The sequence below is a fragment of the Geospiza fortis genome, unplaced genomic scaffold (assembly GCF_000277835.1).
Source record: "Geospiza fortis unplaced genomic scaffold, GeoFor_1.0 scaffold41, whole genome shotgun sequence".
Classification (NCBI taxonomy): domain Eukaryota; kingdom Metazoa; phylum Chordata; class Aves; order Passeriformes; family Thraupidae; genus Geospiza; species Geospiza fortis.
The window spans coordinates 13,070,321-13,083,999 of record NW_005054299.1 but is presented as its reverse complement, the minus strand read 5'-3'; the positions used below and the strand labels follow the sequence as shown (position 1 = coordinate 13,083,999).

Sequence of the window (13,679 nt, the reverse complement as noted above, 5' to 3'; positions counted from 1 at the left end):
GGGGAAGGATGCTCCTGCCCAATCTGAGGCACACCCAGATTGCTGCTTGCAGCATGATGGCAGAGGATGCAGCACCTGAGGACAACTGAAGTCCCCCTGGAATTTCGAGGGCTTATCATGTGAGGTGCTGAGCACCTCAGAGGATGGGGGGTCCCTTCTCTCCAGCTACTCCTCATTTCCACCATCGCCGCCAACACCACAGCTACCCCTTCTTCATCCACAGACTTGTTTCTGGGCTGGTGCTGCAAGGTCCCTGCTCCTCACCCTGTCCCACAGCACAGCTGGACATGCTGCAAAAGCCCGCCCTCCTTGCCCACCCCCAGCACCAGAGTGGGGCACACTCCTTGTGCCAGCCTCACTGGGGCAGGGAGAGCCTTGGGCTGAGGGGTGCCACCACATCATCTCATGCACTTGGATCAGGAGGCAAAGTCCCTGATCAGAGGTCTGCCACAATCACACCTGGGCTTTGCAAGCCAGGGAAAGTCCATGGTGTGCAAGATGAGCAAGGTCAGGTTGAGGGCAGGGGCTCAGCCTAGGGACCAGGGCACAAGAAGCCCTTCCCCCTCTGCCCTGGGCACCTCAGGGAAAAGCAAAGAGGTGTTTGCTGCAGCCTCACTGCTCTCATGTCCAAGCTGCTGTCCTCCACAGTCCGCAGAGCACATGGGCTTGACATGGGGAGACTCACATCCAAAGCGTTTCTCCAGCTGTGAGAAGGGACCACCAGAAAGGCTGGGAAAATACCTTCTGCTGCCTGCAGCGAACACCTCAGCTGTGAACTGTAAAGTCAGCCTGGTTCCGCTCCAGGCTGCCTAAACACCAGCCCAGACCCCCTGAGTGCCTTCCCCGTCATATCTGCAGGATCACAGCTGCTAAGGAAGTTACAGCCCTCCCATCCCCTCTCTGGGAAGCCACTGCTCTGTCCCAGTTTGACCCATGTCACTGGGGCCTGGCCTAATCTCATTTGCACAGGAGGGGAACCCTCATAATCCACAGATCTGTATTCATGCCAGGTAAAGCACAATCAACCTTTAGGCCATTGCTGTTTCCTGGGAAAATACAGGATTAACAGGGCCAAGTAATGGGAAATCCAAATGGCCCATTTTAGAAACTGTCTGCTACAAAAAAGGCTCTGGAGGGGAAACAATATTTTGATGGCTGTGGAGTCTTTTTCAAATTCATCAACCATAAAAGACAGGGAAGCAAGACTGTGTGTAGCACGACCCATACCGTTTTGGCTGGTCCATCACTTTTCCCACACTCCTGCTTGTCCTCAGAAGACTCCATGTGATCAGTGCCAAGACCCATCACAGGTTTTTGAGGGGTGCACTGGGGTACAGATCATTTGGCAAAGCCTTTGAGCCTCCTGTGATATGCAGAGGAAAGCTTCAGACTGACTCACACAAGTCTCCAGCTCCCCACTGGAGAGAGAAGGATGCCACTGCAGTTCTCAAAAATGTCACTCAGTTCACCTCCTGACCCACAAGACCTTCTGGCAATTATGGTGTCTGTAGGATACCACCAGAATCAGGATCCTGGGCAGCCCACCCTGAGACCCTCCCCAACCTTTTGCAAAGAGCAGAACTTACCTCCAAACACCTCCTGACATATGGGACTCTCCCCTTTGGGATGTCTCATGGTTCCCCTGCAATTTGTCACAGCTGGAGACTTCCTGGGCACCTTCTGCAAAGAAGAGGGCTGTCAGGTGGTGAGGCTGTGTGTCCCAGCTCTGCAGCTGCCAGCCAGCTCCTGCTGCAGGGGCTCTGCAGCTCTGCGCTCACCACTGTGCTTTAGCAAATGTGCATGGGCAAGAGCTGATGGTGCCCTACTGAGGAAGGTCCAGTCCCTCTGCCTGCAGGATGGGTGACCCCCTCACCACACGCAGAGCTTGGAAGCAGCCCCAGCGTAACTGAGCGCAAAGCCGTGAGTCAGTGGCTTGGTTTTTCCTGGGAATCAACTCCTATGGTGCCCATAGGAGCTAGAAGTCCCCCAACAAAGCACAGGGACTTCCAACAGGGACCCCAGTTCATCTTCCAGGAAGGTATAGGAAGGCAACATCTGCTCGCTGGTGGTGAAGGCACAGTGGGGATGATGCCACACCACGCTGCCCATGGGCAGAACACCCACTTCTACTGGGCATCTCTCCCTGTGTTGCTTCATTAATTTATTTTGCATTATTTTCTCTTCCCCCCTGCCCTTCTTCCTCCTCCTTCTTTCCCCCTAACCCCTGAACAAGACTCAGAGCTAGAGGAGAGGAGAAAACCAGCACAGCTGCAGCTTGGATCAGCGGCGTGCTGGCAGGCAGGCACGCACAGCTGGGAGAGGGGAGCACGCTCTCACACACACAAAGCAGCACCAAATGGAGCCCATGGAAGAAGGCCAGGGCAGGCCAGTGACTCACATCCCTGGCCTCCATCAGCTTCAAACCGAGGAACAGCAGTAGGTGACCAAGGCTGGCAGGAGATACCACAATGCTGGAGCCGTGCTGAGCACCCACAAGCCACCCAAGCATAGGATGGACAAACTCTCCTGACCTCGGAGGCTGCTCATCACATCGTGGGGGCAGCCAGATGCAAAGCACCACATCATCTTCTGCAGATCTGAGTCTAAATATTTATTCCCTTGTCCAAACCCTGACATGTCCCTCCTTTCTTCCTCATTTGTCAAAAGTGTCCATATCACCAGTGGCAAGAAATACTTAAATGGGAGAGAGATGGCACAGACTCAGCAGATGGGCAGAAAGGAGAGCGTGGTTTGCTCCTCACAAGCACCCAGGAGATGTGGAGAGCCCTTCCCATGGCAGAGGTGGAGAGTAAGGAGGCTGTTGTGGAAATTGCAGCTGCACCATGAGTTCCTGCTCTCCACCTCTTGGGTTATTCTCTCCCCTCCCCAAACACCCCAGTGACACAGCAGGGCCCAGGATGACTGCCAGATTCTCCTTGCTCGGAGGCTATTTAGTCTCCCAGAGAGGAGAAAGATTGCTCATGGGAAATTGCCAGCAGAGCAAAACCAGCACCTCTGAGGACACATAGCACCTTTGCAAAGGGCTTCCCAGCCCTGTCTGCACCCACTGCAGGGTCAGCTTCTTGCCTTCCTTGTCTTCTGTGACAGCAGTGGCCTGTGCCAGGGCACAGCTGTGGTGCAGGAGAGAGAGGAGGGAACAGGGCCCTGAGCTGATGCAGCAACTGCATATACCTCTCAGTGCACCATGTTTCAGCAGCTAAACAAAGACTTAAGGCTTCTGCCGTCCTCTGCAACACTTCCACTGCTGCAGTGCAGCCCTCTGTCGTTTGCTGTGGCCCAGCTGAACATCCTGGTGCTGGTCTCCTCGCAGTATGAGTTCCTCCCAGTCCTTGGCAGCATCACTTCTGTTTGGGATGCTGACTCCCCAGCTTGACAGAACACAGACACAGCACAGACCACCAGAAGAGAAGCTGGTAAAGCACCATTTCATCGCCCTGCAGAAAAATGGGAGAGGATACTGTACGGTCCAGAGCGGTGGTACAGCCGCATCCAGCCCTGCCTGCCCCCAGAGCCCCCATCTTCATCCATTTCCTCTTGCACATCTGCACTTCCCAGCACGCCATGGTCTGTGATGCCTGGCTCTGCTCTTCCCTCCCCTCCTTGCCCTGGGGTAGGGATCACACAGCCTCCTGCTGATGCAGAATGTGATGCAGGATACACCACCACCCTGAGCTGCCATGAGGTGCAAGTTTGAGGTAGCTGGAAAGCAGTGGTATAAGCTGACCAACTCTACTGTGCCTAAGAAATCATACTATCTCCACTCCAAGTGCCATCTCCAAACCAGGGTATACCACTCACAGCTTAAAGATAGGGCACTGTCATTCTGGCATGAAGGAGAAAGAAAATGAAGGCAAAAAATGAAGAAAGTTTAAGTTTCCTTCACCCTGACCAAACATTATCACCATTCCAGCAGATCTATGACAGCAATGACACAAGGGACAGGCATTGCAGGTAAGTCTGCTCCTCCCCAGTGCTGTGGACCTGCAGTCACTCTTCCCATGCCAAGCGCTGTTATTCAGCTGGTTTTAACTAGGCCATGCTAAAATGTTTGGGTTGAACTTAATCTTGCTGGTTAGCTGCCTAATGCTGAAGTATCTAAGCAAATAGCGTTATAAAATATATAATTTCAGCCAAAATGATTCATCTACTTCCAAGAACATTGTAAGGGGAAATGCTTTGGTTTCTCTTGCTTTTGTTACAGAGAAATCTGATGACCTTTTCTTTGAAGAGCTCTTCAAGCTGCATGTTTTTGGCATACAGACTTGAAGTTTGGCAAAAGGAGAAGCAGGGAAGGCCTTTGGTTTAGTCCAGATGCACCCTTTGCTGCCGCCAAACTTAGCCAAGCCTTTGAAATGTTCCGTTTCACATGTGCTCCCTTAAGGCACTCTTACAGAGCTCACCGGCCCAATTCCCTGAAACTTTTCCCCTTTCAGGATGCATTCCAGCCAAGGGCTGAGCAGGATTTCCAGAGGAGCAAAGCTATGGATCACTGCAATCCAAATCACAAGTCAGGACGATCCCTGAGATGAGGCAGCTGCTGCCACCTCACACCTGGCCCCATCCTGGCTCGGACAGAATGAGCAGTGCATGCACAGGCATTTGGGGAAAGGTGCTGATGGGACCAAGAGACAAACCCAGGAACTGTGGTGAGGAGGGAGGATTTGGGATGGGAATTTGACTGAAGGGAAACTGGACTGAATCTAGGAAGGAAAAGGAAGGTGAATCTCCATTAGGGCTCAGAATGAAGAAATGCAACCAACTGAGAGCACGGGACAATGATGCAGAGGATCCTGCAAGGCTGCAGCCCTGGAGAGAGCTGAGATATCCCAAGAAGGAATAAGGAGGGGGGCAGGAGGAGGGGGCAGCCAGCTGCTGAGTATTTCCAACAATAAATGAGGCAAACACTCATTTAAACCAAGAGGTGTTGGACAGCATTGCAGGCAGAGGTGACAGCCAAAAGGTGTGCAGGGAGCATAAGAGCTGACTTTGGAGGTGTCAGGGCAAGACCGCATCTGCAAAAAGGTTTCTTTTAACAGGAGGTATGGAGGGGTAGCTGCATGTCTTGGGAATACACTGTGAGGGCTCCTGCTGATAGGGGGTGAATCAGTCCTACACCATGATGCCCTGCTAATGGAAACCAACAGAGCCCTTTAAGAGTGAGCTGAGAGTCTGTGAGAGGTGTGCAGGCTCCCCTCTCGGAAGACAGAGGAGGGAATTCACCAGAAAGTCATAGACTGGAAATCAGGACACTGCTCCCAAACAGGGAGGGACGCATCCTGCATGCTGTGGTGCAAATGAAACACTCCAATGTGTCTGAGACTCAGAATAGCACTATTTGTTTATTTATTTATTTTCATTGTGATGGCTCTGGTTTTGCTTGGAAGCAGCTGCACTGAAGTCTTCACAGCTCTGAGGTCTCCAACCTCAGCTGTAGCCCAAAGGAGGGCAGAAGGTTTGGAGATCATCCAAGAAAACATTTGAAGCTTGTGAGCCTTGTTTCCCACTAGCATTAGGAGCCCCCTTCACAGTCATACTTCATTAGCTGTAGGAACCAGTAAAAACAGACTTCAGTCTTTCCTGGAACCACTGTTCTCCATGAATGAGCAGTCAACACTACCAGTCTCTGCTTTTGCTTTGTTTTTCCCTTAAGGAGGAAAATTTTCCTACCACTTTCTTAAAAATAAAGACATGCAAAAGCAACACACATTAAAAAAAAATTAAAAAAGCAGCACTTACCCTCACACAGCAGCAAAGCCTTTTCATTTTTCTCCCAGAATCCCACAGGAAGCCCAGAACAAATCCAGTCACTTTTTCTTAGGAAGCACATCTCCTCTTCCTGATCTCATACCTAGGAAAGAGCAGGAAGTCTGTATTCAGGCTGTGTCAGCAGCATGGGGGTGGCTCGTCCATCTTCCCAGCCAAGGTGCCAGCCACTGACTCATCCACCACGGAAATCAGGGCACTTGAAGCAGAAGAATGGAGAAAGCAGTGGTCCATGTCATTCTAAGTGCAGCACTTTGCCAGGACATGGGGTCACAGGTTCTGGCAGGCCTGATAGGCAGAGCTGGACCTCAAGCTGTGGGGAAAATTATGAGGAAAATTTGTGCATGTGGGGGCCATTGGGGAAGGGAGCATTGGTGGGCAGCTCTCCCCTGAAAGGCTTTCTGTATGGAGTGGCTGGAGAGTATCTCTTGGAGCTTTCTCTTTGTATTAGAATATCTTGAGTCAGAAGGGACCCACAAGGATCATCGAGTGCAAATTATAACTAAGTATTGAGTATTGAATTTTTTATTCTGCTGTAATAGCAGGTTCTGTATTCTGCAGGGAGCTTTTACTTTTTAACACACACCTGAACTCCTGAAAGCTGGGCAGTCTGGCAAAATGCCCTCCCTCCCCCAGGCCTTCCCTGTGGAGAACAAGGGCTGCCTCCTGGTCCCCAGGTCCTGCCCTGCCAGACAATCCTCTGCCATGGAGGCTCCCATTCAGCACCATGGCCATGGAACCACATTTTGTTAGCAGGGCACACAGTGGGATCAGTGCTCCGGCTAGGGTGCTCAGCCTGCAAAAGGACAAGATGGTCATGAGCTACCTGGACTGTAGCTCCCAGGAGACAGAGCAGTATCGATACCAGGTCTGTGTTTTAACCTCTCTCTCTAGAGGAAGGCTGGGCAGGCATCCAAACTGGAGTAGTCCTCAGGAACTGTACAACCCAAGTGGCTTTCACAGAGCATTTGGCATCAGAAGGAGGACCAGATGAGATTTGGCTGCTGAAGTCCTTCTGCCCTCAACTTTCCCTCCACAGGGTGGCTCCTGCCAGCTGTTTCTCCATCTTTTCACCACAGCACTTTCTGTTTTGGCCAAGCCGAAAGATGAGCCTTTCCAGCCTCAAAGCTGGGAATCTGCCGAGGGGAGCTAGACTTTAGCAGAGATCACTTGCCTCACAAATTGATCTGAGAGCTCCTCCAAGGGGCAATGGCACTGCTAACCCACCATTTCTCTCCTCCTGCTTATCCACAGGTGTCTGCAGAGCTGTCAGACCTGCGATGCTCAGCCACCTCAGGCGTCTGCTCCACTTTCCCTGGGAGAGACAGCCAGGACACTTCTCTGAGCTTGAGCAGCTCCCACGCAGCGGGCCAGCGCTCAGTGCCAGGGGATGTGTGTGCAGAGCCAGCCGGAGGTAGAATTTGAGCCTGCTTTCTCTGAGACACTCAGGGCCAAGTCCAGAGGAAAAGGCAAAGAAAGGCTTTGCTGTCAGAGTCAGGGTTTACAACCAGCCATAAATGGCCTCGGTCCCTAAAGTTCCCATGGTGACAGCCCTGATGGGAACAGAGCTGTCTCCTCTGTCCAGTCCCCACCAGCCCTTCCCAGGTCAGGGGGTGCAGCTGCCTAGCACAGCCTGGGTGAGCTCACCCAACTCCGGTACCCCTGAGATGGGCAATGAAGTGCAGCCCCAGCTCCAGGGCAGCAGCAGCCAGGGCACCTTGCACAGCATCCCTATAGGTATGAGCTGCAAATGCAGCAGCTTTGGACCTTGATGCTTCTCCTCCAGCTGAGTACACGGTCTGGTATTCACCTCCTTCCACTCAGATTCCAACAGGCAAGAGATTGGAGACAGCAATGGATGGACCATCTCTCCACTGGACACAGACACAGAAGACCTTCCACCAAGGTCAAAAGTAAGCTTTCTGGAGAGAAAGGCTGTTTTGCAACACATGGTCTTTGCTACAAGCTTCACTTCATTTACTAGCTGGTTTTCTTTGCTGGTGTCTGGACAACTTGACTTATAACTCTTCCCAAAACATTATATTCTCTTGCTTGTTATATCAGCTTGCTTACTTAATGCATTCAGAAGGAGGAGAGGCCCTGCAGAGGCATCAGTGTGCAGTGCAGATCTAGGTTTGCTCCCAGGGAAGGCTCTCTGACCTACTGGAGACCGTGGGCGAATCACTTGGTTCTTCTGTGTCAAAGACTCCTGTGCATTAAAAAAAGACATAGCTTTTTGCCTGCTCTTGCTCTGTCTTGCATGCTGTTAGAGAAAAATCTTGTGGAGATAGATGGATGGACCACATCCCACCATGGGAGCTCCTCTAGATTCCCAGCAAATGTGACTGGTCCCAGCAGATTATCCCTGCTGTGGACACGGCTGCCTGAGCCTATTACCCCTGACTCCCCACAGAGATAATGGGAAGAAAAAGCATTTTTAGGACTTCACTGAGAGATCCTGTTTGATTCATCTACTTGAGGATGAAACAACTGATGCCTGTAAGTGCTACCAGCTGCTCATGAAGTCCAGGACATCCTGGTGACATTAGGTGTCTCCACTGCAGAGCCTGAGACGTGGTCAGACAACTCATGCTGGCCATGGCAGCTGCAGTTAGGATGCACAGATGGTGTGGCTCCGGTGAGTGAAAGAGCTGACTTTCCCCAGTCATCTCTCTGTGTGTAATTCCTCTTAAGGCAGAAGGCCTTGCCTTGGCTGGTTATGGCATCATTGTGCAATGAACATGAGTCACTGCTCTAACAGGCTGAATTACGACTCCTTGCTTGCCGAGTTTAAAACAGAGGAAGGCAGCTTGAGCAAATGGAAGGGCCTAAGCATGTGAAAAATGTTCTCTTTTCAAAACTGCCATTAGCCAATTGGAAATCTCTGTATTTGGGTTGCAAGTCTATGCCAAGTCTCTGTCTGAGGCTCAGTTCAAACACTCAGGCTATATAATCCCTTCCAGTCTGGGCTCATAATGGAAATGCCAACAGACCGTTAAGCACAGCAGTATTGCCAGGTTTTGCTATAATTAAACACACACAGGAAAAGGTATAAATAACCAGGTTAAATTAAGGCAGGGGGCTGTGACTGAAGGGATCTCCGGGAAAGCCTGAAACCTGGTTGTGCCTGACTGGTTCAGGGGTGGTCGACAGGGGACTTGGGATTTGTGCCTGGCTCAGGTGAAGGCTCTCTAGCAGATGCTGTGTATAAAAGTGAAGTCAACTGGCAACAAGCCCCTGCAGAGCATGATGTTGCAGCTCCCAGGTCTGTGCTCCTGCCCTTGAGGAGCAGCTAAACCTTGTCTTACAGAAAGCCAGGTGAGGGGGAAAATGGGAGTCTTGCTGCCTTCTGAGTCACAGTCGACCTTGCTGGGTTTATTTGCCCTGTTGGGGGCCCATGTTTGTTGTTTGCCACCTTGTCCTCATTTCCACAATGACCAGATGAAGTGGCCTGAGGAAATTATGATGTAGGAGCCATAGATAGAAAAAGTTAAATATATAGCAAAGAAAGAGTGGCAGAGGAGGCAGAGACTTCTTTCTGGGATGTTGGTTCCTGCAGACCACTCGGTCCCCCAAGGGAAGCACCTCTCTGCAGCAGGCATTGCGAGGCGGCCAGCAGAGACACGGCAGGATCCGCTCTCTCCTCTCTGCAGATTGTTCCCTTTGACATCCCAGCTGTCTGGCAATAAACCCCCCTGTATGTAAATGCTGGGGAAAGGGGGAACACCCCCAAAGGGGACACTAGCTTAGGTGTGCCAGCAGACAAGTAAAGCTAGAAAAAAGGCAGATTCACAAGAGAAACATTCCCAAGCCAGCCCTTTTCCTTCTGATGATGTGTGTAAGTAACACCACAGGGATGCTGCAGGACTCTCAGGGAAGGCAGCATAGGCTGCAGGATGCACCAATGCCACTGCAGAGTCCCATCCTCACTCAGGGCAGCAGTGCCAGGTCCAGAACTTTTCAGCAGAATTAGCTGCACGCACACATCCCTCATGGTTTTCCTCTTGTGACTCTAATTCAGTTTGAATGAGTTTTCTGGGCCAACTCTTCTAAATTTGTATCAGTATCCAGGGAGCTTTAGTAAATAGCACAGTAAATATTTGTTTTTGATATTTGTTTTTCAAAAAGACAATGAGGCAGCAGCCACGCACCAGGACACGGCCACGCGTGCGACCTCAGGCGATCGCGGAGCTCACCCCGCAGCCAAAAACCGAGGCTCGCTTTTCTGTCTAAAGAAATAACTTCACTGGGATTAATGTGAAAAAGACCCCCTCCACTGAAACCAGATCCATGCATGTTCTAGCACATACATATTATTGTGTATGGTCGTAGATCTTTCTGACCAGAGTCGTCATGCACCAAATCTTGCACTTTCCAAAAAAAGAAAGAGCTCATTTCCAGCCTGCAAGACCAACTCTGACCTCAGCTTGTGCTTCCCCAGCTGAGCTAATAACACTCCCAACCCCCAAAATATGGAGGCAGCTCCCAATGGAAATGTTAAAGAGCCGTAATTCCAGAGGATGTGAATGGCTAATTCTGTACATTCAGATGAAACAGAGGGGAAATATACTGAATGGGGCCCATGTATAAGATCATATGAAATGTAAAAAGACTTGTTGTTCAGCGCACACACTGCCTCTTCAATCTAGTTCTGTTTAAATGCCCATTCTTTTCATTTGGCATCTCCTTGTCCCTCGATGGCTGAATCAAAAGAGGAACGAAATAATGACACAAAGATTTTTAAAAACTCAGCTCCAGCTGCAGCAGGGAGAAGCCTGAAGCGAAACGTGAGAGCGTACGGCTCTTTGTTAAGGCTTCCTTGGCTATAGAATATGGTATATGAAACGCCTGGCGGATCCCGTTTGGTCCTATGGAGGGAGAGCTCTTAAGGTGGCTCTCTTGGGTTTGTGGAGGATTGAGGGAAGCCTTCCCCACATTTGCAGGCAGCAAGCGTCCCACCTGCAGATACCCTAGGGTCCAGATGGTTCCCCCTCCCAGCACCCCGGGGGCCCAAGGCACTCTCTCCCCTGACAGTGGGTGGTCCAGCCCTTTTTTGTCTTTTGCTTCATTGTAGCTGCCACTTTACATCGGGAAACTGAACTCAGCACTTCTTGCTGGGAGATGGTTCCAATTTATACAGATTTCTAAGAAATAAATACGTTTTATTCCGTGCCTCTGAGGTATTTTTGCATGCCCAGCTGGCAGAGCCACACATACAACTGCTACAAAGTGCTGGTGCCAGTGGAGAGCAGCTCACAGTCCCAGGCCACAGCTTTTCCCAAACTCTGCATTTGGAAGTCGGTGGAACAGTCGTTGCCCTCATGACTGCAGGGACCCCATTGTCACCATCCCAGCAGGGTTGGGACCAAGCTGGGGCAAGGCTCCTGTCACCTCCGTATCTCCGGCAGCCACAGGTCCTTGCACCAGATGCTCCATCACGGCCTCCCTGCAAATGCTGTATTCTGGTACAGGGCATCACCCAGAGCATCCACTTCTGGAAAGGAAAACCACCATTGCCTCAGCTCTCTGGCAGAGGAGAACCCAGGAGAGATGGTGTGGTGCAGAGGAGGAGGCTTCTGAGGATGGGGCCAGCTCTCCCTGCTGCCACTCAGTGCCCTGGCCAGTGCCATGACAGAAACACCAAAAAACATCCAGTAAGTGCTGTGGTGACCGGCTCCCCACAGCTGAGAAACTTGGAGCCATATTGCTTAATCTAAACAAATGTTCAGTGAACGTCAACAATAATTCATTTTCCGTGGGCTGAATTCTTTTCCTCTCCGAGGCTCTTCCAGCAGCTGTGGCTGATTTCTGCTTATGCCCAGCATGCCTTCCCCAGGACCCCCCACCCACCTTCATGGTGGTTCTCAGCATGTCCACTCACAGACACCAGCCCTTGCCACATGCTGGGAGAGGGCTCTTTCCAGGGGTTCCCTGGGGGAAAACCCAGTGATGCTGGCATGCCTTGAGCCAGCATCAGCACTGAAGGCCCAGTATGCAACCCGTGCACCTGGACAGGTACGAAAATCACTCCCCAGCAGTGAAGGATTCTCTGTACTCTGTGTTACTTGGGAAGCGGAGCCCCTGTATGTTGTGCCTACCCCACCTCACAGCTGCTGGCACCACAGGGGCAGCACGAGCAGAGTGCCATGCCTGCACAGGCAGCAGGATGCTTCCCTGCTGCAAGGAGCACAGGTCTGCCCTGCTCAGCTCTTTGCCTGCCACGAGGATCCTTGCAAAGCACCAGGGAGAAATTTCCAAAGGCATTTGGTCACCTGAGTGCCCCTGGTTATCTTTGCTGAATAAGGGGTGCCATGACCACTGCTGCCAGGGCTGCTCCCTGGCCACATGCGCTGCCGGGGGACATCAGGAGACGCATCACCTGCCTGTCCTGGGGGCTGGTAAGGAGCAGCACGCTCCTCCACAGCCACTGAAGCCACCTCATGACGCTTGCACGCGTGGCTGCCAGAAGGCTGTCATAGTGCAGGGGAGGACAGCCAGAGGGGCCATGTGATCCCCTCGCTGCTATTCCTGGTGCCCCGTGAGGCTGGAGGACTGTCACACGGAGTGAGGATCACCCGGCTGTAGCGTACAAGCCAGGTGAGTCCAGCTGTGGTGACAGAAAATTCCTAATTAGTTCATTACATCAGAGGGCCAAACACTCAGAGTCATTACCCGAGGATGGCCTACGTGCCCGGCAGGGCATACTCCCCTGATCCCTGCTTCCCAAAACAGGACTGGGAGAGCCAGACAAGCTCACCCTGGAAAAGGGACATGCTGTGTGGTGTGCCCAGCAGGCCAACAAGCTCCAGGTCCCGCAAACCACATGGGGAAAACCCAGGGAAACAAAGTTCCAGGCACGCAGCAAATGGCTCGAGTGTGGCTGTCCTACACGGCAAGGTCTCATCCTGCCCCGTGCATGGATGTGGAGTGAGTGGCCCCCACAGCCACGGGGACCTGAGCACAGGATGGTGCACAGCACGCCAGCTCCCTCATCCTGCCCTCCTCCACATGAGGCTGCAGGCAGGCATTATCCCCTCCTTTCCAACCGCTGCCTGAGGACAGAGATCTGGGCACACATTTGGATGCCCCTCAGCAAAGTGGTGTCAGGGCAGCTCCCTGTGTGCAGGTTTGCAGAGGGATCCTCTCCCCGTGAGCTCAGCCAGACACCGTGTGAGTGCCCGATGGTGGGTCAGAGCCTTGGCACACACCCACTCCTGCAGCACCACAGAGCACTGGCACTGCTGCCTCAGAGGTAGCACAGGCAGGTTTGGCAGGGATTTATGTATCTTGGAGTAGCTTTCCCTGTGGTGGTAGCTGGAACTGATTCTGAATACTTAGCTGGTTTAATGTGAAAACAAAAATCCCTGGATTGACAGCTTGTCCGAGCAAGGCACCGTTTGGGTTCCTGGCAGCCAAGCAGTGAGAACTAATGCTGGTCACAGGGTGGAGGTAAGAAACTGCAGGCCCAGCTGAGCAGCTGGGCTCTGCTCCATGCTTCATCTGCAGTTCAGATGCTCTTCTTTCCTCAAGCCAGGCTAACGCAGGGTGGCAAGGTGTGCCCTCATCCTGCCTGGGCTTGAGCCCCATCAAGGCCTGTGATGCCAGGGCTTGGAGGTGCTGCAAAGTGCAAAACCAGGCAGGGACCTCCTGCCCACCACAATGTGGAAGCATCTATGTCACTACAGGGTCTCCTGTCCTGCTCCTGCATCCCGTCACAGCCCCAGGGGCACCTCACTCCACTGGATGGAGAGTTCTCCTCTTGCCTGCTCTCTGGATGAAGGATGGTGCAGGATGCCACTGAAGCACAGACACCTTTAGAGTAACCACCTCCCAGCACACAACAATCCTACCTAACTGGTTCAGACAAGGAGTGATAAAAAGCCCTGTGTCCTGCT

The 13,679-nt window shown here is 52.1% G+C and overlaps 1 long non-coding RNA gene across 1 annotated transcript in view; it reads right to left on the bottom strand.

The window, feature by feature from the left end:
* Nucleotides 1-2,610: 2,610 nt before the first annotated feature.
* LOC115948381 overlaps nt 2,611-13,679 on the bottom strand; it is a 13,244-nt gene continuing 2,175 nt past the window's right edge. The window contains exons 2-3 of the long non-coding RNA XR_004082202.1: nt 5,758-5,869; nt 2,611-3,455 (exon numbers count right to left, since the gene is read on the bottom strand). This is a non-coding gene — a long non-coding RNA (uncharacterized LOC115948381). The remainder of the gene's footprint in view (nt 3,456-5,757; nt 5,870-13,679) is intronic.